Source organism: Erigeron canadensis, chromosome 7 (genome assembly GCF_010389155.1).
Source record: "Erigeron canadensis isolate Cc75 chromosome 7, C_canadensis_v1, whole genome shotgun sequence".
In the NCBI taxonomy this organism is placed as follows: Eukaryota; Viridiplantae; Streptophyta; class Magnoliopsida; order Asterales; family Asteraceae; genus Erigeron; species Erigeron canadensis.
This window is the reverse complement of record NC_057767.1, coordinates 30,212,012-30,232,198: the sequence shown is the minus strand read 5'-3', so window position 1 is coordinate 30,232,198 and position 20,187 is coordinate 30,212,012.

Sequence of the window (20,187 nt, the reverse complement as noted above, 5' to 3'; positions counted from 1 at the left end):
AGATTAGTAACACCAACTCACCAATAGGAAAGTGTTGCATCTACTCTTTTTCCAAGCCAACAATAATAAGAGACATCACCCTATTTCTCGACCCAATACATGACACATCGTAACAGGTGTGCATTAAAAATGGAAATTAGATTACTTTTAATACATTTTAACAATATGAATCTTTCTCCCTTGAGCTAATTTTATTTTATTTGTCCTATATGAGATGATACACAACCCAAATCAGTCTATTCATAAGTAAATGGGTCGAGTATAAATATAAATAAAACCTAAATAACTTTTTGTTCTATTGCATTGCAATTGGCAGTGTGCATATTCACCTGGAAGCATGAGTAAAAAACGCAAGAAAGTCTCGCAGTAAAAATGGGAGTCATGAGGAGCTTTAGAGATGCAGAAATACTATCAAGATTTTGTTTAGATACTTGTAATTTGATGACATTCTTGATCTGTAGTGATTTTTGTAGTTAATATATGACCGAGGTGTAGACAGTATTCTATAAGTAGCCCTTGCAGCCCGTTTATGATTTTTTTTTCTTTTTTCAATGGGATTGCCAAGAAATTTTGATGCATTTAACTGGCATGGTATTAAGCTAATGCAGCAGCTACTTTTTTGGTTTCTCTGGCTCTAAAGTTACTAATTCTGCTCTATCATTTATGCACCTTTTAACGAGGTGAACAAAGATCAATGTGAACAAACTATCATCAGCTGTTTTTCTTTTTATATATCACCTATTGAATTGGTGGTGTCACTTTTATTATATCAAATATCAGTCTCTAGATCCGTATGCATACACATGTAGTGTATGAAATGATCTGGTACTATTTGAATAGCTGCTTAGTAATATTGTTAACGCACTTGGTAGACTCCTCTTGGGGTAAAAGACTAAAGATCAAAAGTTGACTTAGAGTAACTTTAAGATATATTGGTGCTAATGTATTTGCCGTTTTCAAAAAAACCGCATAGTAATATTGAAGCTTTTGTTTTCGTATAAAGTTGTACTTCATGTTATACTTATAATATCTAACTACGTTATAAAGCGACTTATGATTTTCTAAAGTTGATCCAACTTAACCTATAAAGTTGGATCAACTTTAGAGAATTTCAATTCCTATAAAGCATATGGTAGGCGGAGCCAATGGGGGGACTCGAGGGTGCTCAGCCCCCCAACGACCAAGTTTTTCGTCGGAAGTTGTAGGTGACGGTGGAGAGAATGGGGCGCTGGTAGTTTCCAAAGCCACCTAACTTGTAACCAACCTTTCTAATATGAATACTTATATGTCTTTTGGAATACGAATGAGATCAGGCATAAGTAAATGAATTTTGTTGTTGTTTAGCTTTTACGAAGTAATACATTTACAGTGTACAAAGGAAGAAGATGAACTACTTTGACTTTTAAATATTTCATAATAATTTTCATTTTTGCCCCTAAACTATTATGAACTTTTTATATACTCCTATTCTTTCAAAGTACATTTTATTTTAACTTGAATGTAAAGGAGGAGAGGGTGTAATATGTAAATATGACAAATAATGGTGGGTGTGAGTATATGATATGGATGTTTTGAGGACTTGTGTGATCTAAATCGAAATATTAACAGGAACTTGATAAAATGGTTACCTGTAAAATTGCATTTCTATTTTAAATCCTTTTTCGTCGAACAATTTGATCGTAATATATACTATCACAAACGTCCATTTTTTTTTAACAGTGGTGATTGCGTCATGCCTCTTAATCGTATGGTAGCGATCGACCACGTCACCAGCACAGTCAATCCGAGGGCATGACTGGCGGTGGAAGTCTTACTACCGTTCTGGAGGAAACTAGCTAAATGCTAGAAAAAACCTCCATGCCCACCTCATTGGCTAGGACTTCCCATTTCAAAGGTTTTGAACCCGTGACCAATATTTGGCTGAAAGACATAAGGGGTATTAAATGTCCAGTTGGGCTAAATTCTAAGGACATAAAAAACTTCTTTTTACTTCTTAGTACCTAGGGTGGACGGAGTGGGGCGGGGAGCGAGTAGGTACCGGTCTGGTACCTAAGGGAACACCCCTCTGTGGTACCGGTACCTAATAGGTGGGAAGGAGAATGGAGAGGGTTGTCCCCTGTCTGGTCTCGACTTTGTGACCGTTGGTACGTTTTCCTTTTTCTTTTCTTTTTAGATATAATATTTAGGGGGACAATCAAATAAGAACAATCTTAAAATAAGAACGGTGAGAACATTTAAAAAACATCATTTTGATGCATTAAAAGTCCATAAAACTAACATAGTCTTAACTAATTATCATTATTTAAGTGTATAACAACACATTGGTCTGTCAAAATCAAGAAAATCATGTTTTTTGTTTTGTGCATCCATCTTGGATGCATATTCTTCAAAATGATGCATCCACCAAAAAACGTGATTTTTTCGATTTTGACGGATCAATGTGTTGTTAAACACTTAAATAATGATAATTAATTATGCACTATGTTAGTTATATGGACTTTTAATGCATCAAAATAATGTTTTTTAAGTGTTCTCACCGTTTTTATTTTAAGACTATTCTCACTACAGTGTTACCCTAAAATATATCTTTCCCCTGTATATATGTTGCAGGTGGGTGGATGTTGGGAAAGAAGAAAGCACAGAGACACAGATCCATCGATATAGTATTATTACAATTTTACATTTTACACCTGAAAGTTTATCCTATTTATAATATTGGTTCAAAGTCTTATATTTTTTTAGTCATTGTATGATGAATTTAATAATTTGTATTACTTTTAACTTAACTTAATTAAATTTAATTTTAAGTTAAAAAATAAAAAAGGATAGGGAGAGGCGGTGAAACACTCCGTGCATTTAGGGAGTAGGCGGGGAGGGAGTGAAAAACCGGGGGGGGGGGGGGGGGGGGGACGGGTGGTGAAGCACTCCCCCACCCTAATAATGCTTAAACACTAGAGTATAATATTGTATCTTTTAAAAATATAGATTTTGTTTTTGTATTTGAAAAACTGAAGTATAATTTTAATTATGGTTATACAGTGAAAAAAAAGAGCTAATAATCTTTTGGTTATTAACAAGAGGTGATTATGATATTTGATCTTCTAACTTAAAAAAGAATGCATAAGTTAATAATATTTTATTCACTTCATAAGGATTGACGTATACATAAGTTACTAGCTTGATGATGCTATAAACCCTTATGTTGTTTGCATAAAAGTTTTTTGGTATATACATTTTCTAGCTATCTCGCTCTGGACATCAAATAACTGGAGACCGAACTTGTATATTTCGTTACTCAGCCCCGCCAATCGAAATTCCTGGCTCCACCTATGATGGTAACATCTTAATTTGGACCACACCCCGACCATCAAGCTCGGTTGGACTACACTTAGCAAAGTTGGTGTGTGGACATCATAGACGCAAAGCCGGCTCAACAAGTATAATATATTTAGGCAATGGTTTGAGGCCTTCATATTTTTTAAGGCCCCCAAAAATTTAATTATTGGGCTTGGATATCATGAATTTCTAGCTTATGTTTAGAATTTGGTTTAAAAGTTTGTTATTGGGGTTTTAATGTTTTAGAGTTCTTAGACTTTTACATACAAAATCATTATTTTTATTAATTTTCAATCTTATTAAAGTTGCATACATATCTTATAAATCTATATTATTATGTTGTGATTTATAGTTCTTATAAATCTATATTATTATATTTGCTTTAGTTTTATTGTTTTGTTGAAAAATTTTGGATAAACATTTTGTTTAATATTAAATAAATTAATAGTTTGTTTGAAAGATTTGTTTGATTGTTAACATCAAATTGAATATGTGACTTTAAATTTAATCATTCGAAAATGGGTTAAAATTTGAGGCTTTGATCGGAATAGAAGAGAAAGGGTTTTGTAGAGATTTAAAAAACGCCCCAGAAAATAGTTCCATTTAAGGTCACCAAAAAGATTAAGTGGACACTGGTTTACATAATTCCCATGAATTCGTTGAATTTGGAATCTGAATTACATATTTTATCATATTTGGCTGAAAAAAATGATGGAATTGGAATGGTAAACTTTCCATCAAATTTCTTAAATCATGAAATTTAAGATTCTATCACAAAATGGATGTAAAGTTTAACATTCCAATGGAATGTTTGTAAATTTACCTAAAAACCCTAAAAACCCTTAAACAAATAAAAATGTATTATTATTTATGCTATTATAATAGATAAAATTAATATTTATAATTATTTTTGTTTTTATCATTATTATTAACGGGAAGGGAATATGAACTATTAGGCATCTAACTTGGGTGAAACCTCTCACATCTAATTTTTAATATAAAATACATAGGAGCCAAATCATTTATTCAAATTATTAAAAAACTAGCATGTAATGTTTGTAAATTTACCTTAAAACCCTTAAACAAATAAAAATATTAATTATGTTATTATAATAGATAAAATAAATATTAATATTTATAGTTATTTTCGTTTTTATCATTATTATTATAAGGAAGGGAATATGAGACCGTTAGAGATATAACTTGGTTGAAAAACCTCTCACATTCTAATTTTTAATATAAAATATATAGGAGCCAAATCATTTATTCAAATTATTAAAAAACTAGCATGTGATGATTTTTTCACCAAGTTAGATGCCTAACACTCAAGTAATATTATTTTTATATTATTATTCATATTAATTTTTAAATTCAATTATTATTTTTAATTATTATTATTTAATATTTACATTACTATTATATTGATTTAATATTTACATTAATGTATTATTTTTTTGTTATTATATATTATTATTATTATTAATCTTATCTTTATTATTATAATTCTTAAAATAATTATTATCTTTTTATCATTAGTTATTACTTATTCATATTATTATTATTATTATTAATTACTATTTTTATATAAAAAACTTTCTATTATTAATTAAATATAATATTATTTATTTATACATTGTCGTTATTATTACTATTCCTATTATTATCATTATATTTATTGTTTATATATATATATATTTGTATATTTATTATTATAACTATTATTACTAAAAATAATGCCAATTAAAATTACTTTTTTTATTAATATTTATATTTTTATATTAATAGTATTTTAATAATAATTATCTAATTTTATTAGTATTTCTATTATTTTTTTAAATTAAATATACTTTTGTTATTTATGTTTATTATTTATATTTTTTTAATTATTTATATAACTATTTATTTATTGTAAGAGTTCAATAAAGAGTATTATTGTCATTTTTCATAACTTGAATTCAGATTCTTTTAACTAAATTCCATTGAATTTGTCAACCAAATACATGATAAATATTAAAACTTTTCAATACTAATTTCTTTATTTCCTCATTTATTTGACAGGTTTCAATTTTTCGGAAACATACAATAAACCAAACAGCTATAAGTCTCAAAGAAAAATATATTTAATATATGTTAAAATAAAATTCTTAACTCTAAATTAAGAAAGTGTGACCATTGATTAAACTTTACCTCTTATTTTTTACCATTAAATTAATTTGATGACATCACCATTGACAAGAGAATTGTTAGATAATATTTTTGGTTATCATACTTTTATATAAAATTAGTCATTTAGTTTTATTTATTTTAGTTTAATAAATAACCTATTGGATAACTTTATTAACTACATCTTTATAATAATATTACTTTTTTTTTAATGTCATAACTTACAAATAAATTAAAAAAATCATTTATATAGTACATATTATATTCATGTATATAAAGTTTTATTTTTATTGTATTTCTAATGATGTCTAACTGATACGAATATTTGATAAAATTTTCATTAAAATGGATTGATAAATTGAATATAATATTTAGATTTTGATATAAAGTTGATTTTGATAAATATATTATACTCCTATCTATTTGTTGATAATCTATACCATTTACATAACTAACATTTTTTGGTAAAAAAAAACTTAGATGTTTGATTTTTTTAATATTTTCTTTAGTGTTTATTCATAATCAAACATTAAAAATACGATATTATCAGTAGAAATTTTAGTTACATTTTCTTTGTATTAATAAAGTTTTATTTCAATGACACTATAAAATTTTTAAAAAATCTTAATATTCTATAATTTTTTTATGTGATTGTTTAAATATATAGACTAAAATAACACATTTGTATATGATAAGAGTAACATAACGATGAACAATACTGATTGGAATATATATGTACTCATATGTTTTGGTTAACTAGATTATTGATGTGTATTTTCTAGTCTTAAATTTATAAACACGAAATACCTAGCTACTGACTACTATACACTTGCGGGCAGTGAACCCGTTCGTATGCAATATAGTTGACTTGGTAAACCGAGATCGAACACAAGGACTTATTAAGCAAATGTTACAATAAAGTGATTCAGATTAAAAAGGGGGTTTTGTAGCCGAGTTGCCATGTTGCAAGCAGTTAGTCAGAAAAAGTCAGTAATCCCTCAGGATTAATCGAAAGAGGATTTTGTTGTTTAAAACAATAAATTAAAGGTCATCCATCTTGATTTCGCTCGACAACATGTCAAGATTGCACATTTGATGAAGTTCAAATTCAATTTAGTGATTAAATGACCGAGACTCAAATTAATCTTCAACCCCGTACCCGTCAGGTTTACAACTTTTTTGACTCTCTTGTATAAACTAGTTTCATTATTAAGACCAGTACCCCGAGAAACCTTTTTATAACTTCTCTAGTTCAACAATGGTTTTGGTCATTTTAGATAACAATTGTGTCTATTGATTGTACCCAACCATCAACCCGTTAATTCTTATTAATTATTAATTACCTTCTACCGTACCCGTCATAGAACCAATTGCTCCTAACCAAGCAATCAAAATAACTTCTACCCAACCCTAGTTGCCACTAAGCTTGAATACAAATTATCCGCAAACAATAATTAAATAACAAAGAAATAATAGCTTAAGATCACGACACAACGTTAAATCAAATCACTTGAATTATAAAATATTGTGCAATCCTTACATATTGTCTTACTCCATCAAGATGGATGAAAAGGCGATTAGCCAATCATATTAAATATGAAAGAACAAATCAAAATAGAGGAATTCATCGTTACCGAATACAAGGAATTAAAAACGATTAACAAAATGATTCCAATCGAGCTTAAGATCCTTCCAAATGGTTGAATACAAGAAAACCCCTTAAAAAGCACTTAAAAATCGTCTGGAAAGTGAAGACAGGGTTTCAAGAATGTTTTTGCAAGCTATTTATATGCTGCCCAAATTCAGCAGATTCGACGCTAAACTGCGTCGCAGTTTAGCCTTTGACTTTTCTGTTGACTTGACTTTCGTTGACTGGTACTCTGTCGTATATGGTCTAACTGCGTCGCAGTTTCGTGGAACTGCGAAGCAGTTTTAACCTCGACAAGAATTACTGCGACGTATAACCTAACTGCGTTGCAATTTGCGTTGACCAACATTGACTTCTTTGACTTTCTTCTAATCTACACTCTCTTGGCTCGTAAAACGTCAGTAAGCACTTGTTTTACTCCAGAAACTTCGTTTTCTTCATATTATCACTTAGGTACCTGTTATCAACCTGAAACACTAACAAATACCATAAACGCACCAAATATATACGAAAACGAATCTTAAACATCGATAATCGACTACTTAAGCTATGGGAAATGGAAATAAAATACGACATCTCAAATCCCCCCACACTTAAGCTTTGCTTGTCCTCAAGCAAATCCAAGCTGAAAACAAATCAAACCTTGGTACATTATGGAACCACATTTCAGTCATCAAAAAGAAGCTCAACCATAATCAAGAATGAGAATAAATATGAAAACTGGAGCGTTTGACAATATTTGACTGATATACAAGCCTTAATAACACGACTAAGCACAAATGAAACGAACAAGTGATATCTCGCCTATCCTACTCCAACTAACTTACTTTTGGGGTTGAATATTGAATAATCACTCAATAGCCAAGTCGTGATGCATACTCTTTTAACCATAGGCTTGTACTAGGTTCGTTCCTTCATCGCCAAGGCGCTAGCGCCCTATAACGTCTATCATAAGAGGACTTTAAGGGTTTTAACATTAGGCGATTTAAACAGGATATGGAAATTTGGGGTGAACAATTAGTGTTAATAAAGAACTAACACAACATTTAACAAATTTTTCACATATAGTCTAATCCAAACAAACTCATGTCATTAGTTGCCAACGGTCCACGTCCCAAAAAAAAGTTCTCAATCAAACAACTTCTTAAACCAAACCTAACCAATATTGGCTTAAACAAGCTTGCCAACTTAAAACGTTTTAATCAAATATATCAATTCAAGAACACTTTGTTGGTTACAACGATATACCAACTTACATAAAATGATTTGACAAAAAGGAGAAATACCAACTGATAGCCCAAGCTCATTTTTCCTTTTTTCTATTTTTTTTTCTTTTTCTGTTTTTCAAATCTTTTATTCTTTTTATTCATTTTTTTTGTGTGAGCTACTTTTACTCTGACTAATTGGTATTCTCATTATAATATTGAAACAATGACAAATCATTTACAAAAATGCTATTCTCATTATAATATTGAAACAATGACAAATCATTTACAAAAATGCTAACATGAACAATCCAGACCTGTTCTAAATACCATGTCGAAATCAAACTACCCCATTGGATTAGAATATCCCAACCCGACATAATAAGACAAACCCAAACTATCCACTAGCATAGGCAACCAATGACCCACCAGGACTTCGACTATCGGTATGGCGAGGAAAGGTTTATGTTTAGGTGGATTCAACAAAGAACAGGCTATTGACAACATGTTTTCTATTGTTTCTTGCACTAAAAGTGAGTGCAACATAAAGGTTTTAGACGGGTGGTTCACTAACCAGTGTAGTTAGCTACTAAGCACATTAAAAAACATGCACATAACAAATTTTACGAAACATAGGGTGAAACATACAAAGAACAAAGGTTTAATTCTAAATTTGCCTCTTCTTCATCTAGAAAACCACGGAACGATCAACTAGGACAAGTTCTAGAATCAACACTATCACCAACATACTCATAGTAAATGAAATAACTCGGAAATGGAAAATCAACCTCAAACTTGCACATCATAGTTCAGAGCTCAAAAAGAGACCCTTACTTCCGGATAAATCCAAAAGCCTAAGAGAGGAACAAATTTACAAGGTTAATAATTCCAAAACCGTACACCTATCATAACTAGCAATGAATTAATAATCTCATAATTTGGTGTTTTGGTGCTATAAGCATGCTAGCAATGTTATTAATCCAGAAGGGATTGCCACGTTCATCAGTCAAAACACATTCATAGATTAAAAGTTTGTACCAAGGGTGTAGTTACATTGCTCATTAAAATCTATAATTAGGTGACAAAAGCAATTAACTACAAGGACAAGCATGCAAAATCTTCAAAAATACCTGATGTGACTAATTTATACCCATTACCCACATCGTTATTGGCCATTTTAATATATGTTTTTAGTCGTTTTTGTATGCATTTGGCGCGTTTATGGTGTTTGTTAGTGTTTACACTAAACAGGTTACGCGTCCATTTGGTACATTTTCGGGTGATTATTGGCCAGGAAGTACATTATGTTGATGAGAGTTGATTTGAATGGACGAGTCGGCAGAGCTTAGCAAGTAATCGAGACCGAAACAAGTTGGCTCTGCATAAGCTCTTGACTGCGCCGCAGTGGGGGTGCACTAGCCCACTGCGTCGCAACCAAATACCACGGAAATTAATGGACAAACCCCCACTGCACCGCAGTGGGGATGGCAATAGAAGGACTGCGCCGCAGTCAAGTAAAGAAGAAAAGAGGCCGTGGATTCATACTGCACCGCAGTGGTGGTCACACAATCCACTGCGCCGCAGTCAGCCGAAGTCAAGTCGACCAATACCTCACTTCGCCGCAGTGAGGAGAAGTCAAGACCCACTGCGCCGCAGTGGGTGCACGGGGAAAAGAAACCTAGGTCGGTTTTGCATCAGATTTTCAGAGGGTATTTAAGCAAAAACCTAAGTCGAAATTTAGGTTATCCAAACTCTTTCTAGGAGCTCCTCTATCAGGATTCTTCCTTCTCCAATCAAGTGAAACACTTAGGCGGACTCATCGAAGATATTACGGGCACCCATCTAGACCGTATCTACTTATTGTCTAGCATTTTATTTTCTTCAAACAATTGGTACATCATGTTTCTCTTCTATTTTATTCATTATTGTGAATTGATCATGAGTGGCTAACTGTTTAATCATCCACCTTGATGAAACTAGACGGATAATGTGATTGCACTATTTTTAATTCAAAAGGGTTTATTTAATTCTCGTTGTTCTGTGATCTTGATGATATCAATTCTTTTCATTAATTAATTTCGATATTGGTTGCATATGATTCTTCGTTGGTGGTACCAGTTGAATGTGTATGTGATTTCAAAACGGTTACTTGTCTATAAGTAATTATCACTAGTTCATGGTATGATAGTGAATATCATTTTAAGAAAAGAATAATTTTGTCAACGTGATTGATATCGGTTGGTGGTACCACGTTATTGTCACATAGGTTCAGTTGATAATTTGATAGTCAATAAAACTGATTGTTAGAAGAATTGTCTTGGTTTTTGTTGATGCACGTTGATGTGACAACAGCAACTTAGATTTGATATGTTGTTTAGATTAAGACATTATGTTATTTTATGTCGTATCTATATATGTAATTGATAGATTATGGACTTTATGTTTTGGTAATGATCGATTACATGTTTTGGTGTTATATATATGTTATGTATGATGTTTGTTGTGTGTTATGCAAGTACAAACATAATATGTGTTAGGATTCCTTGTTGATGAAACACTAAGGAATATAACTAAGTCTTATATCTAACGAAGATAAAGTATATCTTCGTTAGAGGCAAACGAAGATACACTTCGTTTGGTACAAACGAAGATTAACTTCGTTACATGGGCTGGGCAGCTAAGTTCGTAAGAACAAAGCCCAGCAAGCCCAGTTCGATCTGAAACACATATATACGAATGAATACCCTAAATTGAGGTAACACATTCGACATACACGTACTCCAGACCACTAAGTTCGTTCTATAGCTTATAGAAACGAATATAGCATCATACGGTTGATTATCTACTTGATAATTAAGCGATATACACGTTAACTAATCAAACTAGTTATCTCGTGAGGATTCCGCACTCACGTCATAATAATAGACGATCTCGAGAGCGATCTGTAGCTATCGAGGGACTCACAAGTGGTATCAGAGCCAATCGATATCTTATCGAAGGTTTGAGATCGTTTGTTTCATTATTTTCTCTCAAAACAACCTCCCGATACCCTAACTGTCGCTAAGTTCGTTTTCTCAAACGAATTTAGCAAACGAACTTAATCTCATCTTCGTTTCAATCTCTTCAAACATATTTAGCTTTATTTCCGTTAAGTTCCTTCAAACGAATTTAAAGTTATCTTCGTTCATTCTCACCTTACGAATTTAGCTTTATCTTCGTTTCTTTCCTCAAACGAAGTTAGACCTATCTTCGTTTCTTTCTTTCAAATGAACTTAATCCTATTTTCGTTAAGTTGTAGAAAACGAATTTACCAATGACTTCCTCTTCAACCAACACTGCTGTTGCACAATACCTAAATTCTCTTGTCTATCATGATCATCTCGTTGGACGTACTAATTCTCCACCGAAGTTAGTTTCATTGGCTGACTTCTGGGCGTGGAGAGGCCGATTTGAAGATTATATTCAACGAGAAGATTTGAACATGTGGATTATGATCACTGAAGGATATGAATGCCCAACTCTTACTATAAACGGTGTTACAACTAATTACAAGGTAGGAGAGTTAAAAGACGAAGAAAAATCTTTGTATGCTGTTGAAGTTAAGGCTCTTTCTACTCTTCGGATGTGCATTCCTCAAAAATTAGTGCACCTGTTTCCTAAACAGGAGTACAAGACTTCAAAGCAATTGTTCGATGCTATTGAAACTCACTGTGAAGGTGATCCATTATTGAAGCAAAATAGAATTAAGATGCTTAAGAAACAATTTGATTGCTTTAATGCTACCAAGAACGAACTAGTTGAGGATCTTATCTTGAGATTTCAACATCTTCTTGCTGAGTTAGCCTATTTTGATCTTAAGTATACTCCTACTGAGATAGTGGATAAATTCTTGGATGGTTTGCCGAAAGCTTATAAAGAGTTTCATCATGGATTGCAAGAAAGAGCTGATTATGCATCTCTTCGTATTGATGGTGTTATATCCACATTAAGAAACAGAGAAATGAAGGATAAGGCGAAGGATCTCCAAGACAACTTCACACAAGATCCATCTCTCTATCATGCCACTATGAAAAATCCTACAACTGATGTTAATGCATTCTTTTCTGGGGTTGGTACTTCTGGCACGAAAGAGATTTCTAATTGTGTTATGGATGGAGATGATTCTGCTGGTTTCATGGCTTCTGATGCTGGTTACAAGGCTCGAAAGACTAATGAGAATGCAAAGCCAGGAAATATGACGTTTGGTAACATTTCATCTACTTCTGCTGGTTACAAATCTATGCCCATGGATATGAAATCTGCTGAGGGAAGGATGAATGTATTTGCCGCAATGTGTGCTGCACATGAAGCTTTTGTTGTAGGAAGGATCACGGATCCAACACTCATTGATGAAGATTATGACCAAATAGATCCAGATGATGTTGAAGAAATGGATCTGAAATGGAATTTGGCGATGATCACCAGGAGAGTGCAACGGTTTATGCAACGAACAGGTAGACAGCTTATTGGGGGTACTCAGGGCTTTGACAAGTCAAAGGTTAAGTGCTATAATTGCGATGGCTTTGGACATTTTGCCAAAGAATGTCAACGACCAAAGAGAGATGTCAATATTACCCCTACCCGTCAAGATAGAGGTGGTAATCGTCCTTTTAATCTGAATGCAAGTAGAGCTCTCTTGTTGATGATGATACTACTGGAAATGGCAATGACAAGGCTATCGTAGCTGCTCAACCTGATGGTTCTTATGTCTGGAATCTTCCACAGGATGAGACCAATAATGCTTATTTGGCCGAAATAGTTGATGATATGGCTCAAATAGTAGATTCTGTTGAGGATTTCTTGGACACCACAGTTTACCACAATGATGAGCATTTGTATGAAAATGTTCAAAGCTCGAACTTGGAATCTTCTGCTCAGGTATATGACACTGATTCTGAGTCTGATGAAGAAGTTGAGGTTGATGATACGAAAGATTCTGGAGAGGTGAACGCTGCTGAGAACAAAGATGATTCTGCTACTGAAAAGGTTGAAAAGACAATTGAAGAGCATATGAAGGAATATAAAATTCCAGCAGGCATGAGTGTGGATGACTTTGTCGCTTACATGGCAGACTGCAAAGAAGCAGATCAACAGGTATCTTACTCTCTACATACTCTTGTTCATGTTTGCAAAATTGTTAATCGAATGTTTGATGAAATTGAACAAAAGAATGAACTAATTAAGCATTTAGAATCTGTTGTTAATGCTGCTCATGAAGAAAGAGATAAGTTGATTAAAAAAGATTTAACTGTCACTGATAGAGAAAAATTTTGAAAGGATAGGATTAAATCTTTAGAGTCTGACATTAGTGCTATGAAAGACAAAGTTAAACATGTTGTGGCTGTAGAAAGAGTAGGTGGTGAAGCTTATGCATTGTTAGCTAAAAAGTGTGCTACAATTGAGAAAGAACTGGCTGATGCTAGAATAGAAATAGTGGAATTACAAGCTAAGGTTGATTCTGCTAGACATGATGAGCTTTTAATGCATATGAAAAAGTTTGAGGATTCTCCATCTAAGAGTTCTGACACTGCTAAGGTTTCTTACAATAGCATGCCTCCTCCTTTCAACAATAACTATACTCCTGTAGAACCCAATATTCCTGAAGTCCTACTTCAACCTAGTCCTAAGCCTAATTTGACTAAGGAGACAACAGAGTCTAAAGGAGTTTCTTCTCAACCTACCAAGGAAGAGAAATTGAAAAGTGTCATCCTAGATTCGTCCACTTCTTATGGTCAGAAAGACAGTATTACTCACTTTACACTTCGTAAGAGTAGTAGGGTCTACACTGAGTTAGAATTTCCGTTATCATCTATTGACCCTAAGAGGATTGATAAAGTCTGGGATGTTGATATTAAGGATATGAAGCGATTAAGTCAGTTGCGTCAAACTCCTTTACCTAAGCAGTCTAGGGATAGCCAATCTGAAGATGAATTAGTTGTTAATGTCGAAGCAACTAAGGTTTTGAAGCATATCTTAATGCCTGCACGAAAGAAGTCCCCAAATAAGTCTAGGATATCACCGACCAAATGAGACCATGAGGACTCTAGTGAATCTGTAAGTACCAATAATAAGGTAGATACAAAGAAAAAGACTAAGGTCCTCTCTTGTTTTGCTTGTCATGAAAAAGGTCATGTTTACAGTGTATGTCCTAATCGACCTCGGAGATCGGGTTCTCCTTCAAAGGTTTCCACCTCGGAAGGAAAAAGGGGGTTAGGTAATGATAAACAGGTTTATGAGACTAACGTTCAATCTTCTACAAAACCGTTTACTATACCTCATCGACGTGAATCTCCACCAAAAGGTTCATCCCCTAAGGAACAAAGATTCACTACCCCCAGTGGGAGTTCGAGTCGGTCACAAACACCTCCAAGTCGTAATTCATTTTATGACCGAATTCAGTCAAGTGTTAGACCTTCTTTTGGCCCTCATTCCCCAAGACCTTCTCCGACGAAAGGTCAGAAGTCTTCTCCAGTGAGAAGACAAGTTGAGAATCAAGTCACACCCACGGCTTCTAGCAATGGATATTGGACTGAACTGATTCTCAAGGATGAGAAGGGGCAAGGTTTGGGTCCCCAATGAAAACTAATATTTCTCATTTTATGTGCAGGGAGTTCCTAGGAAACCAATTCATTTATGGTACCTTGACAGTGGATGCTCCAGGCACATGACAGGGGACAAGAAGCTCTTGTCCAATTATACTGGTATAAATGGGTCGTATGTTAGTTTTGCAGGATCCAAGGGTGGCAACATCACCGGTCAAGGAGATGTCGTCAATGGACAACTAACTCTAGAAAGAGTTAACTATGTGGAACAACTTACTCACAATCTAATGAGTGTCGCACAGATCTGTGATAAGGGCAACAATGTTCATTTCACAGAAAAGGAGGCATACATCTTGAAGCCGGGTTTTGTTATTCCAGAAGAATGGATAATGCTCAAAGCTCCTAGGAAGAGAGACATCTATGGCTTACTTTTAGGTGTTGATAATCCAAAGGAGCCCCTTTGTTTGTTGAGCAAGGCAAATGAGTCTGAATCTCTCCTATGGCATCATAGAATGGGACATATCAACTTTCGGAAGATGAATGAACTTATTAGTCTTAGGTTAGTTGACGGTGTGCCTGTTAAGAAGTTTGGAATGGAAGATAAGTGTGTACCGTGTTTGAAAGGAAAGCAACATAAGACTCCTCATAAATCAAAAGTACTCAACACTATTTCCAAACCATTCGAATTACTTCATATGGATCTCTTTGGTCCTGTGAATAAAAGAAGCATTGGAGGGATGTCTTACTGTTTGGTGATCACTGATGATTACTTGAGGTACTCATGGGTATTCTTTCTGAAGACCAAGGATGAGACCGTAGAACGATTTATGGATTTTATCAAGCAAGTTGAAAATGTCCATGGAGTCAAAGTTAAGAGAATCAGGAGTGACAATACCACCATTATGTAGCCACAACAAAATGATGTGGCTGAAAGGAAGAACAGGACATTGATTGAGACAGCCAGGACGATGCTTGCTGATTCAGGGCTTCCTATTACTTTCTAGGGAGAGGCAGTGAATACAGCTTGTCACATTCTGAATCGGGTTTTAACAGTTAAACGGTTTAAGAAAACTAGTTATGAACTATTGCACAACAAAAAGCCCAATTTGCAGAATGTTGAGCCTTTCGATGTTCCTTGCACTTTTCTTAAAACTCTTCCTCAAGGGAAATTTGAACCTAAATCTGAGGAGGGTTTCTTTCTGGGTTATGTTCCAAGTACACCGATTAGGCGTGTGTACAATCAGAAGACTGGCAAAGTAGATCTTGGTACAAATGTCGTAATTGTCAGTCATAAACCTGCTGCATACATTGGTTCCGCTAATAATTTTGATTATGATGGTGTCTTCACTTCTTTTCGTGGTCCTGTTTCTTTTGCAGGTGTTCCAACTGTGGAGGATGTCGTTACTCTCCATGATCCTCTGGATGGTGGACCGGTTTCTGGTTCTTCTTCTGTTTCCTCACCAATAGTTGAGCCTACTTCTGAATCTGGAGAATCTAGTGGGACAAAAGTAGCATATTCTACCTTAGAGTCTGCTCCTTTAGTTCCTACTGATCCTTTGCATGTACCTCTACCTGATTCTCCTTTCTATGATACTGATGACACGGAAGGTGAAAATCAGGAGGAGCCTAACACTCCAGATTATAAAACTCCATAGCAACATGTGCAAACGAATTTGGGAGATGATCTTTCAGTCGATAAGGTTCCTCAAACTAGGGTCAACAAGGATCATCCAGTCGAGCAAATCATTGGTGATGCTTCTGCCTTTGTTCGCACGAGGAATCAATCTAAGAAACCGTCGTGTATGTTTGCTGAAGTTAAGGATACTGGGGCAATTACTTGGTACTTGTATTATTGCTTTATCTCTCAGGTTGAGCCTAAAAATGTTGGTATGGCTTATAAGGAACCGTCATGGGTTGAGGCGATGCAAGAAGAATTGGCTCAGTTTCGAAAGCTTGAGGTATGGAAGTTAGTTGACTTACCTCCGGGTGAATCTCCTTTAACAACGCGTTGGGTTTTTCGTTGTAACGAGATGACAGAGGTGTAGTCACTCGAAATAAGGCTCGATTGGTGGTTAGAGGATTTGAGCAACAAGAAGGCTTTGATTACGATGAGACATTTGCACCTGTAGCTAGACTTGAAGCTATTCGAATATTTCTGGCATATGCTAGTTATAAAGGTATTAAGGTGTATCAGCTTGATGTAAAGAGTGCCTTCTTCTATGGAGACATTAAAGAAGAAGTGTATGTAGAACAACCAGCCGGGTTTGAGGATCCAGACTTTCCTAATAGAGTATATCGTCTCGATAAGGCTTTATATGGTTTACATCAGGCTCCTCGATCGTGGTATGAAAAATTGTCAACATATTTAAAGGAAAGTGGTTTTACCAGAGGTTCTATAGACAGCACGTTGTTTATTAAATGGAAAGGGAAGGACTACTTGCTTGTACAGGTTTACGTCGATGACATCATTTTTGGTTCATCTGATGACAAAATGTGCAAGGAATTTGAACAGAGCATGAAGGCTAAGTTTGAGATGAGTGCTATGGGGGAATTAACCTTCTTCCTTGGACTACAGGTGGATCAACTGAAGGATGGCTTCTTTATACATCAGACCAAGTATGTCAAAGATCTTCTTACTAGTTTCGAATGTCTGATGCTAAGGATGCTGTTACTCCCATAAGACTAATCATGGTTTATCCTGATAAGCCTAATGATCCATCCGTCGATGCCACTCAATATCGAGCTATCATTGGATCCTTGATATATCTGACAGCCTCACGTCCAGATATTACCTTTGCTATTTCTATGTGTGCTAGATATCAGGCTAATCCGAAAGAGTCTCACTTGAAAGCTGCAAAAAGAATTCTTCGTTATGTGAAAGCCAAGCCTCGTCTAGTCTTTGGTATCCCATGTATGGTTCTTTTGACTTCGTAGCTTATACTGATTCGGATTATGATGGTGACAACTCGGATAGGAAATCCGTCAGGTGGATGTCAGCTTTTAGGGGGGAGAATTATATCGTGGCAGTGCAAAAGCAGACATCTGTTGCACAGTCTTCCTGTGAAGCAGAGTACATTGCTGCTGGATATTGCTGTTCTCAGGTGCTTTGGATACACAACAATTGCGCGATTATGGTATGAATATCTCCAATACTCCTGTTTGTTTGGAATAGTTATTTATTTATGATTCATGTATTAATGAAATAATCAACTTTGCGATTAGTTTCTTTTGAATTTCATGTTATGATTTATGACAACCTTTTGTATTTTCCTAAGTTCTTCAGTTAATTTGTGTTGGATTGTTCATTGTTAGTTTTGTAGACGACATCTAGTATTGGACTTAAGTGTTTCAAGATGGTTTTGCTGTCATGCATATCTATGATCCAAGGAGGTTCTCGGTGTCATAATCAAATTGGTAATGAGGTTCATATGATTATGAATTTGGGTGCTAAGCACGTTTTTAGTACAAGGCATGAACAGGTTGCTATCTAATGAGTTTTTGCTATGTACAGATTGTGATACAGGGTTGTGTTTTGGAAGATTGCTTGGATGAAACTCTGAAACTTGCTGAAATTGAATATTTTCAGAATTGTTCTTACGAAGATAACTGCTATCTTCGTTCGAAAACAATTTTGTTCAAACGAAGTTTATCTTCGTTGGGCTAACTTCGTTTGTGAGTTAAGCCAGACCCATAGTTGGCCAATTGTTATTTCCATATATAAAGGGGTTTTTCTTCGTTGTTACTTCATCAAACGAAAATTACTCTTATTTTCAAGCAAAACCCTAAAACCCAAATTTTTTTTCTTTCTTTTCTCTCACTTTAATTCGTTTTCTTGATTCATTGTGCAAACTGAGATCTAAGTAAGTGTTTAATGTTCTTTTCATTCACGAAAACGATTTAGGTTTTCATGTATCTTCTATTTGATTTGTGTTGATTATTTATAAATTCTTGTAATCATTCACCTGGTTTGCTCAACGAATTTAGACTTGTGTGAACGAATTTAGACTTTAGTTCAAAACGAATTTAGAAGTGTGCACACGGACTAGATTTTGAATTGAACGAATTTAACTTGGGTAGAAACGAAGTTACTTTTAGATGATGCCTTACAACTAGACCCAAGTGACGAGGAACGAACTTAGCTTAACACCCTTAGGTTTATTCAAACGAACTTAGACTTCGTTTATAAGTTACGAACTTAGAAGAAGTTTTATAACTTACGAACTTGCATGTACAGTTTAGTCTTTACGAACTTAAATTCGTTAGGTGTAAATTTAGATTTAATTCTTACGAACTTAAGATCTATTTTCGTTTAGTTTTGCTTACGAATTTAGCTTCTATCTTCGTTCTGTCTACTTAACGAATTTATTGCTTATCTTCGTTCAGACTTATTTTGCGAAATTAAGGATTAGGGTTTTTCATATTAGGTTTTTCATATTAGGTTTGTTTTTCAATTCTGCAATTCATTTATCGTGATTATTTATATTTGTTTCGATATTTGGTTGGTTTTGCAGAAATGGCTCTCGCCCACGTCAATTTGTGAAAAAGCATAATCTTGCACTGAACCTAGATCCAGATCAGCATAATTGCGAACATTTTCATGAAATGTTCAACTACATTGCTCGCTCGTAATTATCTTTTTGCTTTTTGTGATTCGCCGAGACTGATTAAGCTGTATATGATTCTTTCTGGTCCACTGCTCATGAAGTCATGGTTGATGGCCAAAGTTTGTACGAGCCTGTTGAAGGCACAACATTTGATTTCAATGCTGAGTCGCTCCGCACTATTTGCATCTAGGAGCAGAACCAGATGTAGAATACGAGGAAGATGTCGAAATGACTTACGAGTTCGAACTTCTCTTCGCTGCTTTCAGAGAATGGGATTTGTTGCCAGTCAAACTTCCTTTTGACAAGAGTGGTTTTCAGGGAAGATGGAGGTATCTGGCGTATGCATTGTTCGTCTTTTGAGAAATCGCAAGGCTGGCTTGATCAACTATCTACACAGATTGCGTCGCAGATGTTGCTTTGGTATATAATCGCCGTTATCCTTTCTCCCGATATTTTTATCAGAGTTTATTGATCAGATTAATGCTAGGGGGCGAAAGCGGTTTCTTCTTCGTATCCCATTTGTAATGGCTATATTTAGCATTTTTTGTCCAGACTTAGAATATGACCAAGGTCCGCTACGTTCTTCATGCTTGGCCTTAACATCTTTTGCTGATCTTGAGGCCAATACGAGTAATGTGGCTGGTCTCCAT